We start from the raw sequence: 17,409 nt of genomic DNA, 5'->3' as shown, positions 1-17,409 counted from the left end.
TAAAGTGGTATTGACTTATTGGAAGTTTATAAGGTGGTATAATAAGAATCTTTGGGAGCAACCAATTATGTCTCTACCAATAATAAACAGAGACACTAGTTATAAGGAAGTTTGCTGCATAATAAGATTACATTGTGCTATATTGGAGATACTTCCTAAAAGAGATACAAATATATCCAATTCTAACAGTGAAATCTTTTTTAAAAAATATTTTCTATTTTTATTTTTTGGGTCTTGTTGGTATTGTAACATTGCTAGATTGTAATACTTAGCATATCCTGTGTATGGTTAATTAACACTTTCTACCACAAAGTGCAACCACACACTAATTATATGGTTTTACCTTTTTCCTATAAATATAGGTCAACCTACGTTTAAGGGAGATGTACCATTTTTTATACTCATTGAAAGTTTTTTTATAATTAAAGTATTTTTATATTTAGAAAGTGTCGATATCTTTAGCCATAGACGCTCTCTCTATAGAGTTTTCCGTGCATAACCGTTTGTTTAGTTGTCTCTTAGTGAGGTGTTTGATATTGTCTCCTAAGAGCAACACTATTACTTATTACTCAGAGTATAAGTTATGCTGTAAGTGTCCAGGGTCCAGGAAAAAAAGACATTGACCAGATCAAGAAGAGGTACAATGATATAAAAATATTCGCCAAAGCTAAATTGGCAAAGGAAAAAAATTCAGCACGTGCAACAGGCGGAGGACCAGCATAAGTCGACAATCTTAATGATTACGAGAAGAAGCTGGTCCAGTGTTTAGGCCCAGAGGTCATTAGCGAGATTACAGATGTGACAGTGACCTGCAAAGTATAATTTTTTATTAATTTGATTACCTCTTAACTTTCAAATAGTATATTTACATGTTATTCAGCTTCTGGTTACCTTGTACTAGTATATTAGTGCCTCTATGGCTAACAAGATTGACAGTTGAGTAACAATTGAAGTCTGTTGACCTTCTTTTATATCACTTGTAGGCTTATTTCTTATAGCTCCTATTGTTTACTATTGTGCTCGCCACCTAAATTCTGGCGACGGATAATTTACGAGGTTGACGCATAAAAAGTATCCGGTGGATAAAAAGATTGTTTAGTAATTATTGATTTTTGTGAGAGAAGCAAAAAAAACTGTTGTATAATACAATACAAAATAATAGCGCTGTAAGATCTAGAATATATGCACATTAATATACACAGTGATATGCAAATATAACTTAGCAATAATGCATTTAGAGAATTATAGTATATTATATATGCCAAGTACATTGTTTTTTGTGAGATCTATGTCAAGCAAGGAGTTTATGCTACAAAAAATGGTCGATAAAAGAGGTGCGGACAAGTTCACTCACTACTTGTATATGTAATTATTGTACAGATTTGAATGCTTAGTATATCCGATTTTCTATAAGCATGCTTAAATTAACGTAACGTGGAAAAGCTGAAAAAACACCTCGCTGACAGCTTAGTACATGGAGCCCACTTACTTAGTTGCCTTTTTGTAGTTCAGTTACATTTCAGTTTAGATCTTATTTCCAGAATAATGATCTCGTACTATGTATAGGTAATCTATGTTCAGATTCATCTGATAAATGAGGAGGGTTTTTTTTTTTAGTGTAGTATATTGGGAGTTAAATTTAATTCCAATTTTAAGTTCATATTGTTATTTCTGGAATCTCAGTCTTGCATAAGTATGAACCATCTCTTAATCGCTTTTAATTAATCTTTTTTAGCTTCTTCAAAACTTTCTCATTGTTATATTCTTTAAACATATTTTCATACGTATCTATACATAGATTTTCTACAAAACCCCTTAACTATTTGAAATATTGGGAATTTAAAGAATTCTTTATTTCCTATGAGTTTAAAGAAGTTTTTATGTGTAACATTCAAATGCAAATACATAGGCCTAGATTTAGAGTTCGGCGGTAAAAGGGCTGTTAACGCTCCGCGGGCTTTTTTCTGGCCGCACCATAAATTTAACTCTGGTATCGAGAGTTAAAACAAATGCTGCGTTAGGCTCCAAAAAAGGAGCGTAGAGCATTTTTACCGCAAATGCAACTCTCGATACCAGAGTTGCTTACGGACGCGGCCAGCCTCAAAAACGTGCTCGTGCACGATTCTCCCATAGGAAACAATGGGACTGTTTGAGCTGAAAAAAAACCTAACACCTGCAAAAAAGCAGCGTTCAGCTCCTAACGCAGCCCCATTGTTTCCTATGGGGAAACACTTCCTACGTCTGCACCTAACACTCTAACATGTACCCCGAGTCTAAACACCCCTACCCTTACACTTATTAACCCCTAATCTGCCGCCCCCGCTATCGCTGACCCCTGCATTACAGTTTTAACCCCTAATCTTCCGCTCCGTAAACCGCCGCAACCTACGTTATCCCTATGTACCCCTAATCAGCTGCCCTAACATCGCCGACCCCTATGTTATATTTATTAACCCCTAATCTGCCCCCCACAACGTCGCCGACACCTGCCTACACTTATTAACCCCTAATCTGCCGAGCGGACCTGAGCGCTACTATAATAAAGTTATTAACCCCTAATCCGTCTCACTAACCCTATCATAAATAGTATTAACCCCTAATCTGCCCTCCCTAACATCGCCGACACCTACCTTCAATTATTAACCCCTAATCTTCCGATCGGAGCTCACCGCTATTCTAATAAATGTATTAACCCCTAAAGCTAAGTCTAACCCTAACACTAACACCCCCCTAAGTTAAATATAATTTTTATCTAACGAAATAAATTAACTCTTATTAAATAAATGATTCCTATTTAAAGCTAAATACTTACCTGTAAAATACATCCTAATATAGCTAAAATATAAATTATAATTATATTATAGCTATTTTAGGATTAATATTTATTTTACAGGTAACTTTGTAATTATTTTAACCAGGTACAATAGCTATTAAATAGTTAAGAACTATTTAATAGTTACCTAGTTAAAATAATAACAAAATTACCTGTAAAATAAGTCCTAACCTAAGATATAATTAAACCTACCACTACCCTATCAATAAAATAATTAAATAAACTACCTACAATTACCTACAATTAACCTAACACTACACTATCAATAAATTAATTAAACACAATTCCTACAAATAAATACAATTAAATAAACTAGCTAAAGTACAAAAAATAAAAAAGATCTAAGTTACAGAAAATAAAAAAATATTTACAAACATAAGAAAAATATTACAACAATTTTAAACTAATTACACCTACTCTAAGCCCCCTAATAAAATAACAAAGCCCCCCAAAATAAAAAATTCCCTACCCTATTCTAAATTAAAAAAGTTACAAGCTCTTTTACCTTACCAGCCCTGAACAGGGCCCTTTGCGGGGCATGCCCCAAGAATTTCAGCTCTTTTGCCTGTAAAAGAATAAATACAATACCCCCCCCCCCCCAACATTACAACCCACCACCCACATACCCCTAATCTAACCCAAACCCCCCTTAAATAAACCTAACACTAAGCCCCTGAAGATCTTCCTACCTTGTCTTCACCATACCAGGTTCACCGATCCGTCCTGAAGAGCTCCTCCGATGTCCTGATCCAAGCCCAAGCGGGGGCTGAAGAGGTCCATGATCCGGTCAAAGTCTTCATCCAAGCGGGGCAGAAGAGGATCTTCCATCCGATTGAAGTCATCATCCAGGCGGCATCTTCGATCTTCTTCCATCCGGAGCGAAGAGGCAGGATCCTGAAGACATCCAGCGCGGAACATCCATCCGGACCGACGACTGAACGACGAATGACTGTTCCTTTAAGGGACGTCATCCAAGATGGCGTCCCTCGAATTCCGATTGGCTGATAGGATTCTATCAGCCAATCGGAATTAAGGTAGGAATTTTCTGATTGGCTGATGGAATCAGCCAATCAGAATCTAGTTCAATCCGATTAGCCGATCCAATCAGCCAATCAGATTGAGCTCGCATTCTATTGGCTGATCGGAACAGCCAATAGAATGCGAGCTCAATCTGATTGGCTGATTGGATCAGCCAATCGGATTGAACTTGATTCTGATTGGCTGATTCCATCAGCCAATCAGAAAATTCCTACCTTAATTCCGATTGGCTGATAGAATCCTATCAGCCAATCGGAATTCGAGGGACGCCATCTTGGATGACGTCCCTTAAAGGAACAGTCATTCGTCGTTCAGTCGTCGGTCCGGATGGATGTTCCGCGCTGGATGTCTTCAGGATCCTGCCTCTTCGCTCCGGATGGAAGAAGATCGAAGATGCCGCCTGGATGATGACTTCAATCGGATGGAAGATCCTCTTCTGCCCCGCTTGGATGAAGACTTTGACCGGATCATGGACCTCTTCAGCCCCCGCTTGGGCTTGGATCAGGACATCGGAGGAGCTCTTCAGGACGGATCGGTGAACCTGGTATGGTGAAGACAAGGTAGGAAGATCTTCAGGGGCTTAGTGTTAGGTTTATTTAAGGGGGGTTTGGGTTAGATTAGGGGTATGTGGGTGGTGGGTTGTAATGTTGGGGGGGGGGGGGTATTGTATTTATTCTTTTACAGGCAAAAGAGCTGAAATTCTTGGGGCATGCCCCGCAAAGGGCCCTGTTCAGGGCTGGTAAGGTAAAAGAGCTTGTAACTTTTTTAATTTAGAATAGGGTAGGGAATTTTTTATTTTGGGGGGCTTTGTTATTTTATTAGGGGGCTTAGAGTAGGTGTAATTAGTTTAAAATTGTTGTAATATTTTTCTTATGTTTGTAAATATTTTTTTATTTTCTGTAACTTAGATCTTTTTTATTTTTTGTACTTTAGCTAGTTTATTTAATTGTATTTATTTGTAGGAATTGTGTTTAATTAATTTATTGATAGTGTAGTGTTAGGTTAATTGTAGGTAATTGTAGGTAGTTTATTTAATTATTTTATTGATAGGGTAGTGGTAGGTTTAATTATATCTTAGGTTAGGACTTATTTTACAGGTAATTTTGTTATTATTTTAACTAGGTAACTATTAAATAGTTCTTAACTATTTAATAGCTATTGTACCTGGTTAAAATAATTACAAAGTTACCTGTAAAATAAATATTAATCCTAAAATAGCTATAATATAATTATAATTTATATTTTAGCTATATTAGGATGTATTTTACAGGTAAGTATTTAGCTTTAAATAGGAATCATTTATTTAATAAGAGTTAATTTATTTCGTTAGATAAAAATTATATTTAACTTAGGGGGGTGTTAGTGTTAGGGTTAGACTTAGCTTTAGGGGTTAATACATTTATTAGAATAGCGGTGAGCTCCGGTCGGCAGATTAGGGGTTAATAATTGAAGTTAGGTGTCGGCGATGTTAGGGAGGGCAGATTAGGGGTTAATACTATTTATGATAGGGTTAGTGAGGCGGATTAGGGGTTAATAACTTTATTATAGTAGCGCTCAGGTCCGCTCGGCAGATTAGGGGTTAATAAGTGTAGGCAGGTGTCGGCGACGTTGAGGGGGGCAGATTAGGGGTTAATAAATATAATATAGGGGTCGGCGGTGTTAGGGGTAGCAGATTAGGGGTACATAGGGATAACGTAGGTGGCGGCGATTTGCGGTCGGAAGATTAGGGGTTAATTATTTTAAGTAGCTTGCGGCGACGTTGTGGGGGCAAGTTAGGGGTTAAGAAATATAATATAGGGGTCGGCGGGGTTAGGGGCAGCAGATTAGGGGTACATAAGTATAACGTAGGTGGCGGTCGGCAGATTAGGGGTTAAAAATTTTAATCGAGTGGCGGCGATGTGGGGGGAGCTCGGTTTAGGGGTACATAGGTAGTTTATGGGTGTTAGTGTACTTTAGGGTACAGTAGTTAAGAGCTTTATAAACCGGCGTTAGCCAGAAAGCTCTTAACTCCTGCTATTTTCAGGCGGCTGGAATCTTGTCGTTAGAGCTCTAACGCTCACTGCAGAAACGACTCTAAATACCGGCGTTAGAAAGATCCCATTGAAAAGATAGGCTACGCAAATGGCGTAGGGGGATCTGCGGTATGGAAAAGTCGCGGCTGCAAAGTGAGCGTTAGACCCTTTAATCACTGACTCCAAATACCAGCGGGCGGCCAAAACCAGCGTTAGGAGCCTCTAACGCTGGTTTTGACGGCTACCGCCGAACTCTAAATCTAGGCCATAGTATCTGGTGCAAAACATTAAATAATACACCTTTGGTGTTAGCCGTCAAAAGCAGCGTTAAGGGGTCCTAACGCTGCTTTTTACCGCCCGCTGGTATTTAGAGTCAGGCAGGAAAGGGTCTACCGCTCACTTTCTTTCCGCGACTCCAGGCTACCGCAGATCCCCTTACGTCAATTGCGTATCCTATGTTTTCAATGGGATTTGCCTAACGCTGGTATTTGGAGTCTTGGAAGAAGTGAGCGGTAGAGGCTCTACCGACAAGACTCCTACCGCCATAAAAAGTCAGTAGTTAAGAGCTTTATGGGCTAACACCGGAACATAAAGCTCCTAACTACAGTGCTATAAAGTACACTAACACCCATAAACTACCTATGAACCCCAAAATCGAGCCCCCCCACATCGCCAACCCTCTAATAATTTTTTTTAACCCCTAATCTGCCGACCGGACCCCGCCGGCACCTACATTATAGCTATGAACCCCTAATCTACTGCCCCTAACATCGCCGGCACCTATATTATATTTATTACCCCCTAATCTGCCCCCCAACGTTGCCGCCACCTACCTACACTTATTAACCCCTAATCTGTGGACCGGACCTCGCTGCCACTATAATAAAGTTATTAACCCCTAAACCTAACTCTAACCCTAACCCTAACACCCCCCTAAATTAAATATAATTTTAATTAAACTAAATAATATTCCTATAATTAAATAAATGATTCCTATTTAAAACTAAATACTTACCTAGAAAATAAACCCTAATATAGCTACAATATTACTAATAATTACATTGTAGCTATTTTAGGATTTATATTTATTTTACAGGCAACTTTGTATTTATTTTAACTAGGCACAATAGCTATTAAATAGTTAATAACCATTTAAAAGCTACCTAGTTAAAATAAGTACAAAATTACCTGTAAAATAAATCCTAACCTAAGTTACAAATACAACTAACACTACACCATCATTAAATTAATTAAATAAATTAACTACAATTAGCTAAACTAAAATACAATTAAATAAACTAATCTATAATACAAAAAAACACTAAATTACAAGAAATAATAAAAAATTACAAGAAGTTTAAACTAATTACACCTAATCTATGCCCCCTTATAAAATAAAAAATCCCCCCAAAATAAAAAAATGCCCCACCCTATTCTAAATTACAAAAGTAATCAGCTCTTTTATTAGCCCTTAAAGGGGCTAATAAAGGGCTTTTTGCAGGGCATTGCCCCAAAATAATCAGCTCTTTTACCTGTAAAAAAAAATACAACCCCCCCAACATTAACACACAAACCCCCCTTAAAAAAACCTAACGCTAACCCCCTGAAGATCTCCCTACCTTGAGTCGTCTTCACTCAGCTGAGCCGAATTCTTCATCCAAGGTGCGCAGAGGAGGTCTTTCAGCCGGTAGAAGTCTTCATCCAGGCGGCATCTTCAATCTTCATCCATCCGGAGCAGAGCCATATTCCAAGGAGCCGACGCAGAGCCATCCTCTTCATCCGGAGTCTTCGAACACAATGACGGTACCTTTAAGTGACATCATCCAAGATGGCATCCCTTCAATTCCAATTGGCTGATAGGATTCTATCAGCCAATCAGAATTAAGGTAGGAAAAATCTGATTGGCTGATCAATAGAATGCAAGCTCAATACGATTGGCTGATTGGATCAGCCAATCGAATTGAACTTCAATCTGATTGGCTGATTGTATCAGCCAATCAGATTTTTCCTACCTTAATTTCGATTGGCTGATAGAATCCTATCAGCCAATCGGAATTGAAGGGACGCCATCTTGGATGACATCACTTAAAGATACCGTCATTGTGTTTGAAGACTCCGGATGAAGAGGATGGCTCCGCGTCGGCTCCTTGGAAGATGGCTCCGCTCCGCTCCGGATGAATGAAGATTGAAGACGCCGCATGGATGAAGACTTCTACCGGATGAAGGACCTCCTCTGCGCACCTTGGATTAAGAATTCGGCTCGGCTGAGTGAAGACGACTCAAAGTAGGGATATCTTTAGGGGGTTAGCGTTAGTTTTTTTTACGGGGGGGGGTTTGGGGGGGTTAGAGTAGGGGTGTGTGGGTTTTAATGTTGGGGGGGTTGTATTTTTTTTTTACAGGTAAAAGAGCTGATTACTTTGGGGCAATGCCCCGCAAAAAGCCCTTTTAAGGGCTGGTAAAAGAGCTGATTACTTTTGTATTTTAGAATAGGGTAGGGCTTTTTTATTTTGGGGGGATTTTTTATTTTATTAGGGGGCTTAGATTATGTGTAATTAGTTTAAACTTCTTGTAATTTTTTTTTTTTTTTTTTTAATTTAGTGTTTGTTTGTTTTTGTATTATAGATTTGTTTATTTAATTGTATTTTAGTTTAGCTAATTGTAGTTAATTTATTAATTAATTTAATGATAGTGTAGTGTTAGGTGTATTTGTAACTTAGGTTAGGATTTATTTTACAGGTAATTTTGAACTTATTTTAACTAGGTAGCTATTAAATAGTTCTTAACTATTTAATAGCTATTATACCTAGTTAAAATAAATACAAAGTTGCCTGTAAATTAAATATAAATCCTAAAATAGCTACAATGTAATTATTAGTTATATTGTAGCTATATTAGGGTTTATTTTCTAGGTAATTATTTAGTTTTAAATAGGAATAATTTATTTAATTATAGGAATATTATTTTGTTTAATTAAAATTATATTTAACTTAGGGGGGTGTTAAGGTTAGGGATAGAGTTAGGTTTAGGGGTTAATAACTTTATTATAGTAGCGGCAATGTTGCGGGCGGGATATTAGGGCTTAATAATTGTAGGTAGGTGGCGGCGATGTTAGGGAGAGAAGATTAGGGGTTAATAAAATTTATTATAGTGTTTACAAGGCGGGAGTGCGGCGGTTTAGGGGTTAATACATTTATTATAGTGGTGACGAGGTCCGGTTGGCAGATTAGGGGTTAATAAATAGTGTAGGTAGGTGGCGGCGACGTTGGGGGGGGCAGGAGCAGCAGATTAGGAGTTAATAATATAATGCAGGTATCAGCGATAGTGGGGGCGGCAGATTAGGGGTTAATAAGTGTAAGGCTAGGGGTGTTTAGACTCGGGGTTCATGTTAGGGTGTTAGGTGCAGACTTAGAGAGTGTTTCCCCATAGGAAACAATGGGGTTGTGCTAGGAGCTGAACGCTGCTTTTTTGCAGGTGTTAGGTTTTTTTCCAGCCAGCTCAGCCCCATTGTATCCTATGGGGATATCGTGCACGAGCACGTTTCTCCAGCTTACCGCTGCCGTAGGCAACGCTGGTATTGAGAGTTGAAGGGAAGGTAAATTATGCTCAACGCTCCCTTTTCTGAGCCTAACGCAGCCACTCAGACAACTCTAAATACCAGCGTTGTCTTAAGGGTGCGCTGGAAAAAAAGCAGCGTTAGCTACGCAGGTCTTTACCAACAAAACTCTAAATCTAGGCGCTAGTTTCAATTAAAGTTAACGCCTTCCCTTTCCAAGGTAAATAAAAGGTTTATGGAGGAGGATGGCAATGGATTGCCCTCTGACAAAGTGAATGAGTTCACAAAACATGTAAGGGCAGAGCTATGCAGCTGTGACATCACATCCGGATTTGCGACCCTCAGGAACAGAGTCCTACACCGGAGCTGCTCCTTGCAGACTTTCCTTTCATCTCCTCCATGGATTTGTGAAACCGGGAGATAATGAACATCTACACACTTTAAAGTATTTTTGCACTTTAATGTTTCTTTGTGTACTCCTGGACTTAATGGTCACCGGGATTTACCGGATCATATACAGTCTTTTATTTGTGTGATCGAGACTTTACAGTTTTACCTCAGCATATGTGGGTTACGCCTAGGATTGTGTGAATATTTGCACATTACCGGTTCCCTTGGTGGAACACATCATTTTTATACCATTTAATTAGATTTGAATAAATTGGTTTTATAATTATTTTTAACCTCAACTCTGTTTTATAAAATATTCAGCCATATACATTTCTATCTCCGACATCCGCATCTGTTCACATACTGAGACATTTCTCCTTAAAGGAGGATTGCCACAAATACCCCCTTTAACACAGTGGGCATAACATCCCCACAACATATTGATATTTCTGGGATCTGCATTAGTATGAACCGTCTCTTAATCGCTTTTAATTCCTCTTTTTTAGCTTCTTCAAAACTTTCTCATTGTTATATTATTTTAACATATCTTCATACGTATGCAAACATAGATTTTCTACAAAACTCCTTTACTATTTGAAAGATTGGAAATTTAAAGAATTCTTTATTTCCTATGAGTTAAAATTAGTTTTTATGTATAACTCACAAATTCATATACATAGTATCTGGTACAAAACATGAAATAATACACATAGTTTCAATCCATACTTTTATATCCAAGTAAACACCTCCCCATTCCAAAAAACGGTCAAAATTATATGCGCTTATGTACTGACCAAAAATATTAAATGATATCTCAATATGTTATAAATAAATATTTCAAATAGTGTATTGTTAGTTGTCTATGTTCAATAAAATTACAATATATGATATAGAGAATTTAAAAACTTGAACAGATGATGAATATGAATGAAGTTAAAAAATTTCAATATAAAAAAAATAAATAATAATAATTGATGAAAAATAAAATCACACAAGTCCCACTATCTTCTGTTGGGAATTTGTGCACAACATATATGTCACATGTATACAATGAAAGCCAGAGAAATGCTTAGTTGCTACTTTGCATTTATAGACTGTACTGAGGCTTAATGTCGTTTGTCTTTTTAAAGTCCCAGGATCCTGATATGGATTTGTGTTGGAAAGAAAAAAAGTACCTTAAATTTCAAGGTCAGAGAGCACTTCTATGTTTTATGGTCGCTCCTAGTTTGTAGTGAGACAGTATTCAGTCGAGTGAAGCTGAAGCAATTGGATTTCTATTGCAGTGCCACTGGAGTGCCGCCTGATCACAGCCAGCAATTAGGGATGGGCGAATGTTTCGCAACATTCGAAAAACGGCACGAATTTTAACACATTCGTTCGTTCGAATCGAATTTCGAATGTTTACATAACATTCGATTTTCGAATGTTCGATTTCGAATTTTACGATTACATTCGAAAATATTCGAATTCGAAAAATTCGAATTTAGGTTGTAATAGTATTTCTAATGCTTTTTCTTTAAATGTAATATTCGAAATATGCAATATTCGAATTCGAAAAATTCGAATTTAGATTGTAATAGTATTTCTAATGCTTTTTCTTTAAATGTAATATTCGAATTATGCAATATTCGAATTCGAAAAATTCGAATTTAGATTGTAATAGTATTTCTAATGCTTTTTCTTTAAATGTAATATTCGAATTATGCAATATTCGAATTCGAAAAATTCGAATTTAGATTGTAATAGTATTTCTAATGCTTTTTCTTTAAATGTAATATTCGAATTATGCAATATTCGAATTTGAAAAATTCGAATTTGGATTGTAATAGTATTTCTAATGCTTTTTCTTTAAATGTAATATTCGAATTATGCAATACGTGTATTCGAATTCGAAAAATTCGAATTTAGATTGTAATAGTATTTCTAATGCTTTTAAATGTAATATTCGAATTATGCAATATTCGAATTCGAAAAATTCGAATTTATATTCGAATTCGAAAAATTCGAATTTATATTCGAATTCGAAAAATTCGAATTTATGTTTGTAATAGTATTTGTAATGCTTTCTTTAAATGTAATATTCGAATTATGCAATATTCTATATGGAAACATTCGAAATGATATATTTGTATCTATTATGTATCAATTTACTAAATTCCCACCCTACCACATGAACTATTGAACTTCTGAATAGTATTTGTTAAATAGAATGTTAAATTCGAAATTTCGAATGTGGACATTCGATATAATTATAAACATTCGAATTTGAAAGTGACATTCGAAAACTGTAAATAACATTCGATTTTCGAATTTTTAAGAATATTCGTTCTTATCGACATTCGAATTTAGAATTCGAATTTCGGTAATAACATTCGTTCTACATTCGAAATTCGAAAATTTACACATTCGCCCATCCCTACCAGCAATCCCACTGGTCTCGGTTCGAATGCGGTTACATGTAATCGAAGAAAAGACAGGCGCACAAGGCACAATTCAAGTGTAGAGATTTATTATAAAGATGAGACACACGGATAAAATTACACTTACTAGATTAAAAAGAAAGTTCTGCATTAAAGGGTACACACTCTTGGGATTTTTGCAACTCCTGTAGTACCAGGGAAAAGATGGTCCCACTCCTCACGGTTCCAGGCAAGAGCAATTGGGCGGTGGTGTTCTGGATCCTGCCACCCAAGTGTTTGTCAAGCTGGTGCAAACAGTTCTCTTTTACTGCTTTCCCACTGTTCCTGGCTTAGTCGCCTGATGCATTTCCCCCGACTCCGCCTGTTTGTTTTAAAGGCGTATCAGCCAATCAAATTAGGGGTGTGCGGTGATTGACCAATCATCAGTCAGAGGTGTGAGCGCACATGAAATGTCCCGGATTGGGGATGGTTACTTGTATCTATGCATTGTGTTAATCTTAACCACAGCGTCTATGCACTATTATATACAGAGATCACATAAACATCAAGATAAAAACAAACTTGATACATATAATTGATACAGCTCAAAACAGATTAAAATTTGCCGAACTGCTAGAAAATAAACATTATTATGATTGCAAGATATAGGATATATTGAAACATATTATGTCTATATAAAAAGAGTTACATTGTATGTTGGTAATAGGACCCACAGCCGAATATTGGTGACTGCAAAATGGGCTAATGCTTATCATTTGCCAGTAACATAAAGCCGAAAAAGATCCCTATTGCACTAAATTTTATGTTAAAGCTATAGAGGATGTTTTTTTCTTTTTCCCTTTGTTTATCTGACAGGTAACCCTAATGTGAATTTTATATTCACTGTGCAGTAAACCTGATCTGAGGCATATACGGATAAGCTATGCTTAATTTTAATTTAAGAGAGAAGGCATAGCGATACAATGGATATTTAAATTTCCATCCATGTTTGCTTATGGCAAGATTTTTAGCAGAAGAAAAAATTGAGCTAGATTTAATGTGCCTGAAAAATTAAATAAAATAAAATTGAAAGTTTTTCTGCTTAATTTGCAAATTAATGAATATATTAAATCTGAATAAATAAAACCTAGTGACTGTATCATACAATAGATGCAAATAAAAAGGATTTCATGTCAATATGATCCTATTAACTAAATCTACGGACATAATGTTTATACATAAAATTAATGCTGACTTAAAATATGATGCTGTGGTACAAATAGCAAAACAATCTATAAGTTGCTATGTTCTTATTATATAAATTCATTCAAATAACTTTATTTTGAGGTGAATACATTTTCTTATGATTTCACTTTGTTGATTAACAAAGGATACCCTAAAAAACAAGGTTATCCAAAAAAAAAAACTGATTTGATTTCAAATGTATGTTATAGTTACATTGATTTGGTGAGATTGATTAAAAAGATTTTTTTTTTTTTTTTTTAGAATCAAAGTTTTTTATTGAGGAATACCAGATATACAAAGGTATCATACAATAGACATTATACATAGGATTAAAACATGTCACTTCTGGGGCTTTGTCAAGCCATTAACCTCTAGCATAACATGGTGTAACCACATTCTGGCATTACCTCTTTTTCGTTTTGTTTCCTATGTTATAACACAGAAAGAAGAAAAAAAAAACCATTCACAGTTTAAATATCCATAACAACTCGTACGTCCTATAGTATGGTAGACTAAATATAACATAAAGATGTATTTGGATTCTAGATAGACAAAAAAGTGATATAAGAAAAACTTATAACAATATATTGACCATTGCGGATAAACACCGCTTATTTGTTCACTTACAGTAAGGGTGAACAGTATTTAAAGGTGAGGGCGGGGGGGGCGGAGCCATAAGTTATATTGGAGCCGACAGGCCTCCCAAGTTATTATCATGATGGCTGATCTTTATAAGTATGCTTAAGTGGAAACCTGATAAAAGTCCCTGGGCTTTTCTACATAAAATGAGTAAGATTTCTGGAGCAGTTATTCTCAAAGAGGGGTATTAGGATTTATGCACTCTGAGATATAAGACAAATGATAGCATACTTGGTATAGAATGAGATATAGGGAGCTTCCAGATGAGCTCCTCTCCTGGGGAGATGCCACAACAGGCAAAAAGGGAAAAGGGGGTAGGGGTATGACCCGCAGGCAACAAGTACCGGCGGGAAAGGGAGGAGAGGAGCCTAACTATAATAAATGATGCGCTCTAGTAATGAGGTAATGCTGTATCCAAAACTACATACCTACCACATCCGGGTTTCTATACACAAAAAGAGCTTTAACTATCTATAATATAAACTATCATTATGTAAGGAACAAAACTTAATGTTAAAGTTGGAAAATGTAAGAATAGGATATAGCAGGGGCTTTGCATAAGACATAATAATATGGAAATGAACTCCATTGTATATTGCGCCTGCCTGGAGCTTAATAGTAAGACCTTACGTTAACATTAGGGAACTTAAGCAAGTAATATATTATTTCCTATTACCCAGCCTGCAGCGCAGATCTGTGTGTAGTACACCTAACATAAACTAAGTCGAATCTGTACTGGCTACCAGAATTCTATAACTGAGCAGTTGAGATAAGGCTAAAGCTAACACTCCTAGTAGTATGGAATTAAGTTATTGACATCAGATTTTGAGGGATAAATGTTAAAGAAGTATATGTGCTATGATACAAGGTCTTACAAGGCAATCTGTGCAAACTGACAAACATTGTGGAAGCCTTAACAACCTCAGCTGTATACATTGTTTGACCGTATAGATACGAGTATGTTATTTGCTATGCTCTTTACTAGTCAGGGTGAGGTGACAATAGAGGGACATACCAACAACGGTACAAAACCTAGGGCACCAGGATGTGAAGTAAAATTAGGTAATAGCACAAAGGAAATAAACATATTATAACATTGATTGGACATTCAAACTGGAATGCATAGTCAAGAGATAGCTAAAGTAGCAAGCAACCACATATTTTCTGTAATGTGATACAACAGGTATCATAAGAAGACGAATAACAAGGGGGGTTAATATTGAACCAGTCTGCTTGCAGGGCTAGCGACCCTATACCAACACTACAGCCCAGAGAGTTAACTCCTAAAGCGAACATAGGGGGCGAACTATAGCTAGATGACTGCGCCCATATGCAGGACATATTATAGGTATGTGTAAATTGTATGTGAGAATATCTGCTAGCATCTGGGTAATTCTAGTTGCTAAACCCTTGTAAGTTAGAAGTATAGGACTGCATATATGTCACTAAGTTATACACTGAGCTGGAGGTAATACTAGACATTCATAGGCTAGCTGGGGGTTATCAGGCTAACATCATTCAACTAATAAACAGTATCAATACATATAACGCTGCCTATGTGGATAGTGGTGAGCACATATGAGTCAATGTCAGACTGATTCAGCAATAAGGCTGTAAAACATTGAGGGCAATAAAGTACATGGGGGGCAGTAACTACAAATCTAAAGATAGAACACATTAACAATAAAACCAATGCAAATTAACAGCTAATGAAATATAAGGCTTGTAAGCCAATGGAAGCCAATTTTCTCCTTTTTTTTTTTCCCTCTCTTTTTTTGAGGTATTGGGACCGCTTTTACTGCATATCACTTTATACCCATTCAGACAATTCTCTAAGTATTATGATATAGAAAAACAATACTGAAATACATGCAAACTTATAGGCAAGCTGTCAGGCTAACCCACTCCTAAATGCTAAGTGGTACATTCATATAACCCTAACGGCATAATCAAAAAGCAGCATAAAAATACAGAACATTGGGAGAACTGTGGGTTAATAATGTTGTGCTGGTGCTGACCAAATAACTCCAGCAAAATAAATAGTCCAGTCTCTTATATAGGGTACTAGAATTTGTATGCCCCTTATAGAACAGGTCTTACATGACATCTGTATAGATTCAAATGGGTACATAATCTACAAATAATACTCTAGTAGTGGGCCCTCATCATAAATCCTACGGGAGTCAGTCATATGGCCAAATAAAGGGATACTTAGGGGCAAACAATAGGTATGCAAGAGAGAGTATCATATTAGCCTATGCCAGCTTTAGTATAGGAGGAGGGAGACGGTATATAAGTGCAATCTTTGCTCCATGGGCAGAAATCAGTCTCAACATTTTGGTTGGTAGCAGGTAATCTATGCAGGAATTTAACTTCCGAAAGTCCACCACCCTTAGCTTCAGTATCGCATATGAGGCTGGAGTTCTGTTTGGCATATGCAGTGCATATTTGACCTGGTAGCATTGCACGAGAATTTAGGCGTGCCCATGCCGTTAGTGTGCTTGACTCAGGAGGCTGATCAAAGGGCTCAGCTATCTGATGCATTAGCGATCTCTCTGCATTGATCGCCTGCTGCGCACTAGGTTTAGCAGTGACCCACTGGGATTCAGCCTCATCCTCCTCGGGTGTTACACCGGAGCTGCGACTAGTAGCTCTCTCTTGTTCCGTAGGTATGATGTCATCCTCCCCACTAGCTGTTAGCATGTCAACCTTTGCAAATGCATGCCGTATTAGAACCGTAAGGAAGCCGAACTGCACACACATTTTCTGCTCCAAGGCTGCCAATAAATCACATACGGACTTGTCAGCTTCTTCCATGCTCAAAGGCGCAGCAAACAATCGCATTGTAATTGTATATGTTTAAAACCGGAAGTCTGGATGGGATGTGAGGATTATAGAAATAGGCCGTCACTTGGGAACGTAGTATTGAATATCCGCTCACTAGGCTTGCTCTCGTAGTTTTCTTGGTATAGTTCAAATCAGCATAGGATATGCATTCCGATCTCAACTTCTGTCATCTGGGTTCTCAGAAAAAATAGAGCTTTTTTAAGGCTTTATTCAGCTCTATCGGCTAGAGCTTAGAATTAATGCGTCTTCTCTCAGCGGTAGTTGGCTCCGCCCCCCGATTAAAAAGATTTTTATATATATGTAAAAAAACAAACAGGCGCGGGGGGCGTGTCCGGGCTAAGGTTGAAGATGGCCGCAAAACTGAGAGCTCTGGAGGATTGATTTACATCCTGCCATGTAATCAATATATTTCAAAGCCATCCAGCATAGAAAAGTGAACCATTTGAAAGAAAA

The sequence above is a fragment of the Bombina bombina genome, chromosome 5 (assembly GCF_027579735.1).
Source record: "Bombina bombina isolate aBomBom1 chromosome 5, aBomBom1.pri, whole genome shotgun sequence".
NCBI lineage: Eukaryota > Metazoa > Chordata > Amphibia > Anura > Bombinatoridae > Bombina > Bombina bombina.
The sequence above is the reverse complement of the archived record's forward strand: the minus strand, read 5'-3'. Positions refer to the sequence as shown.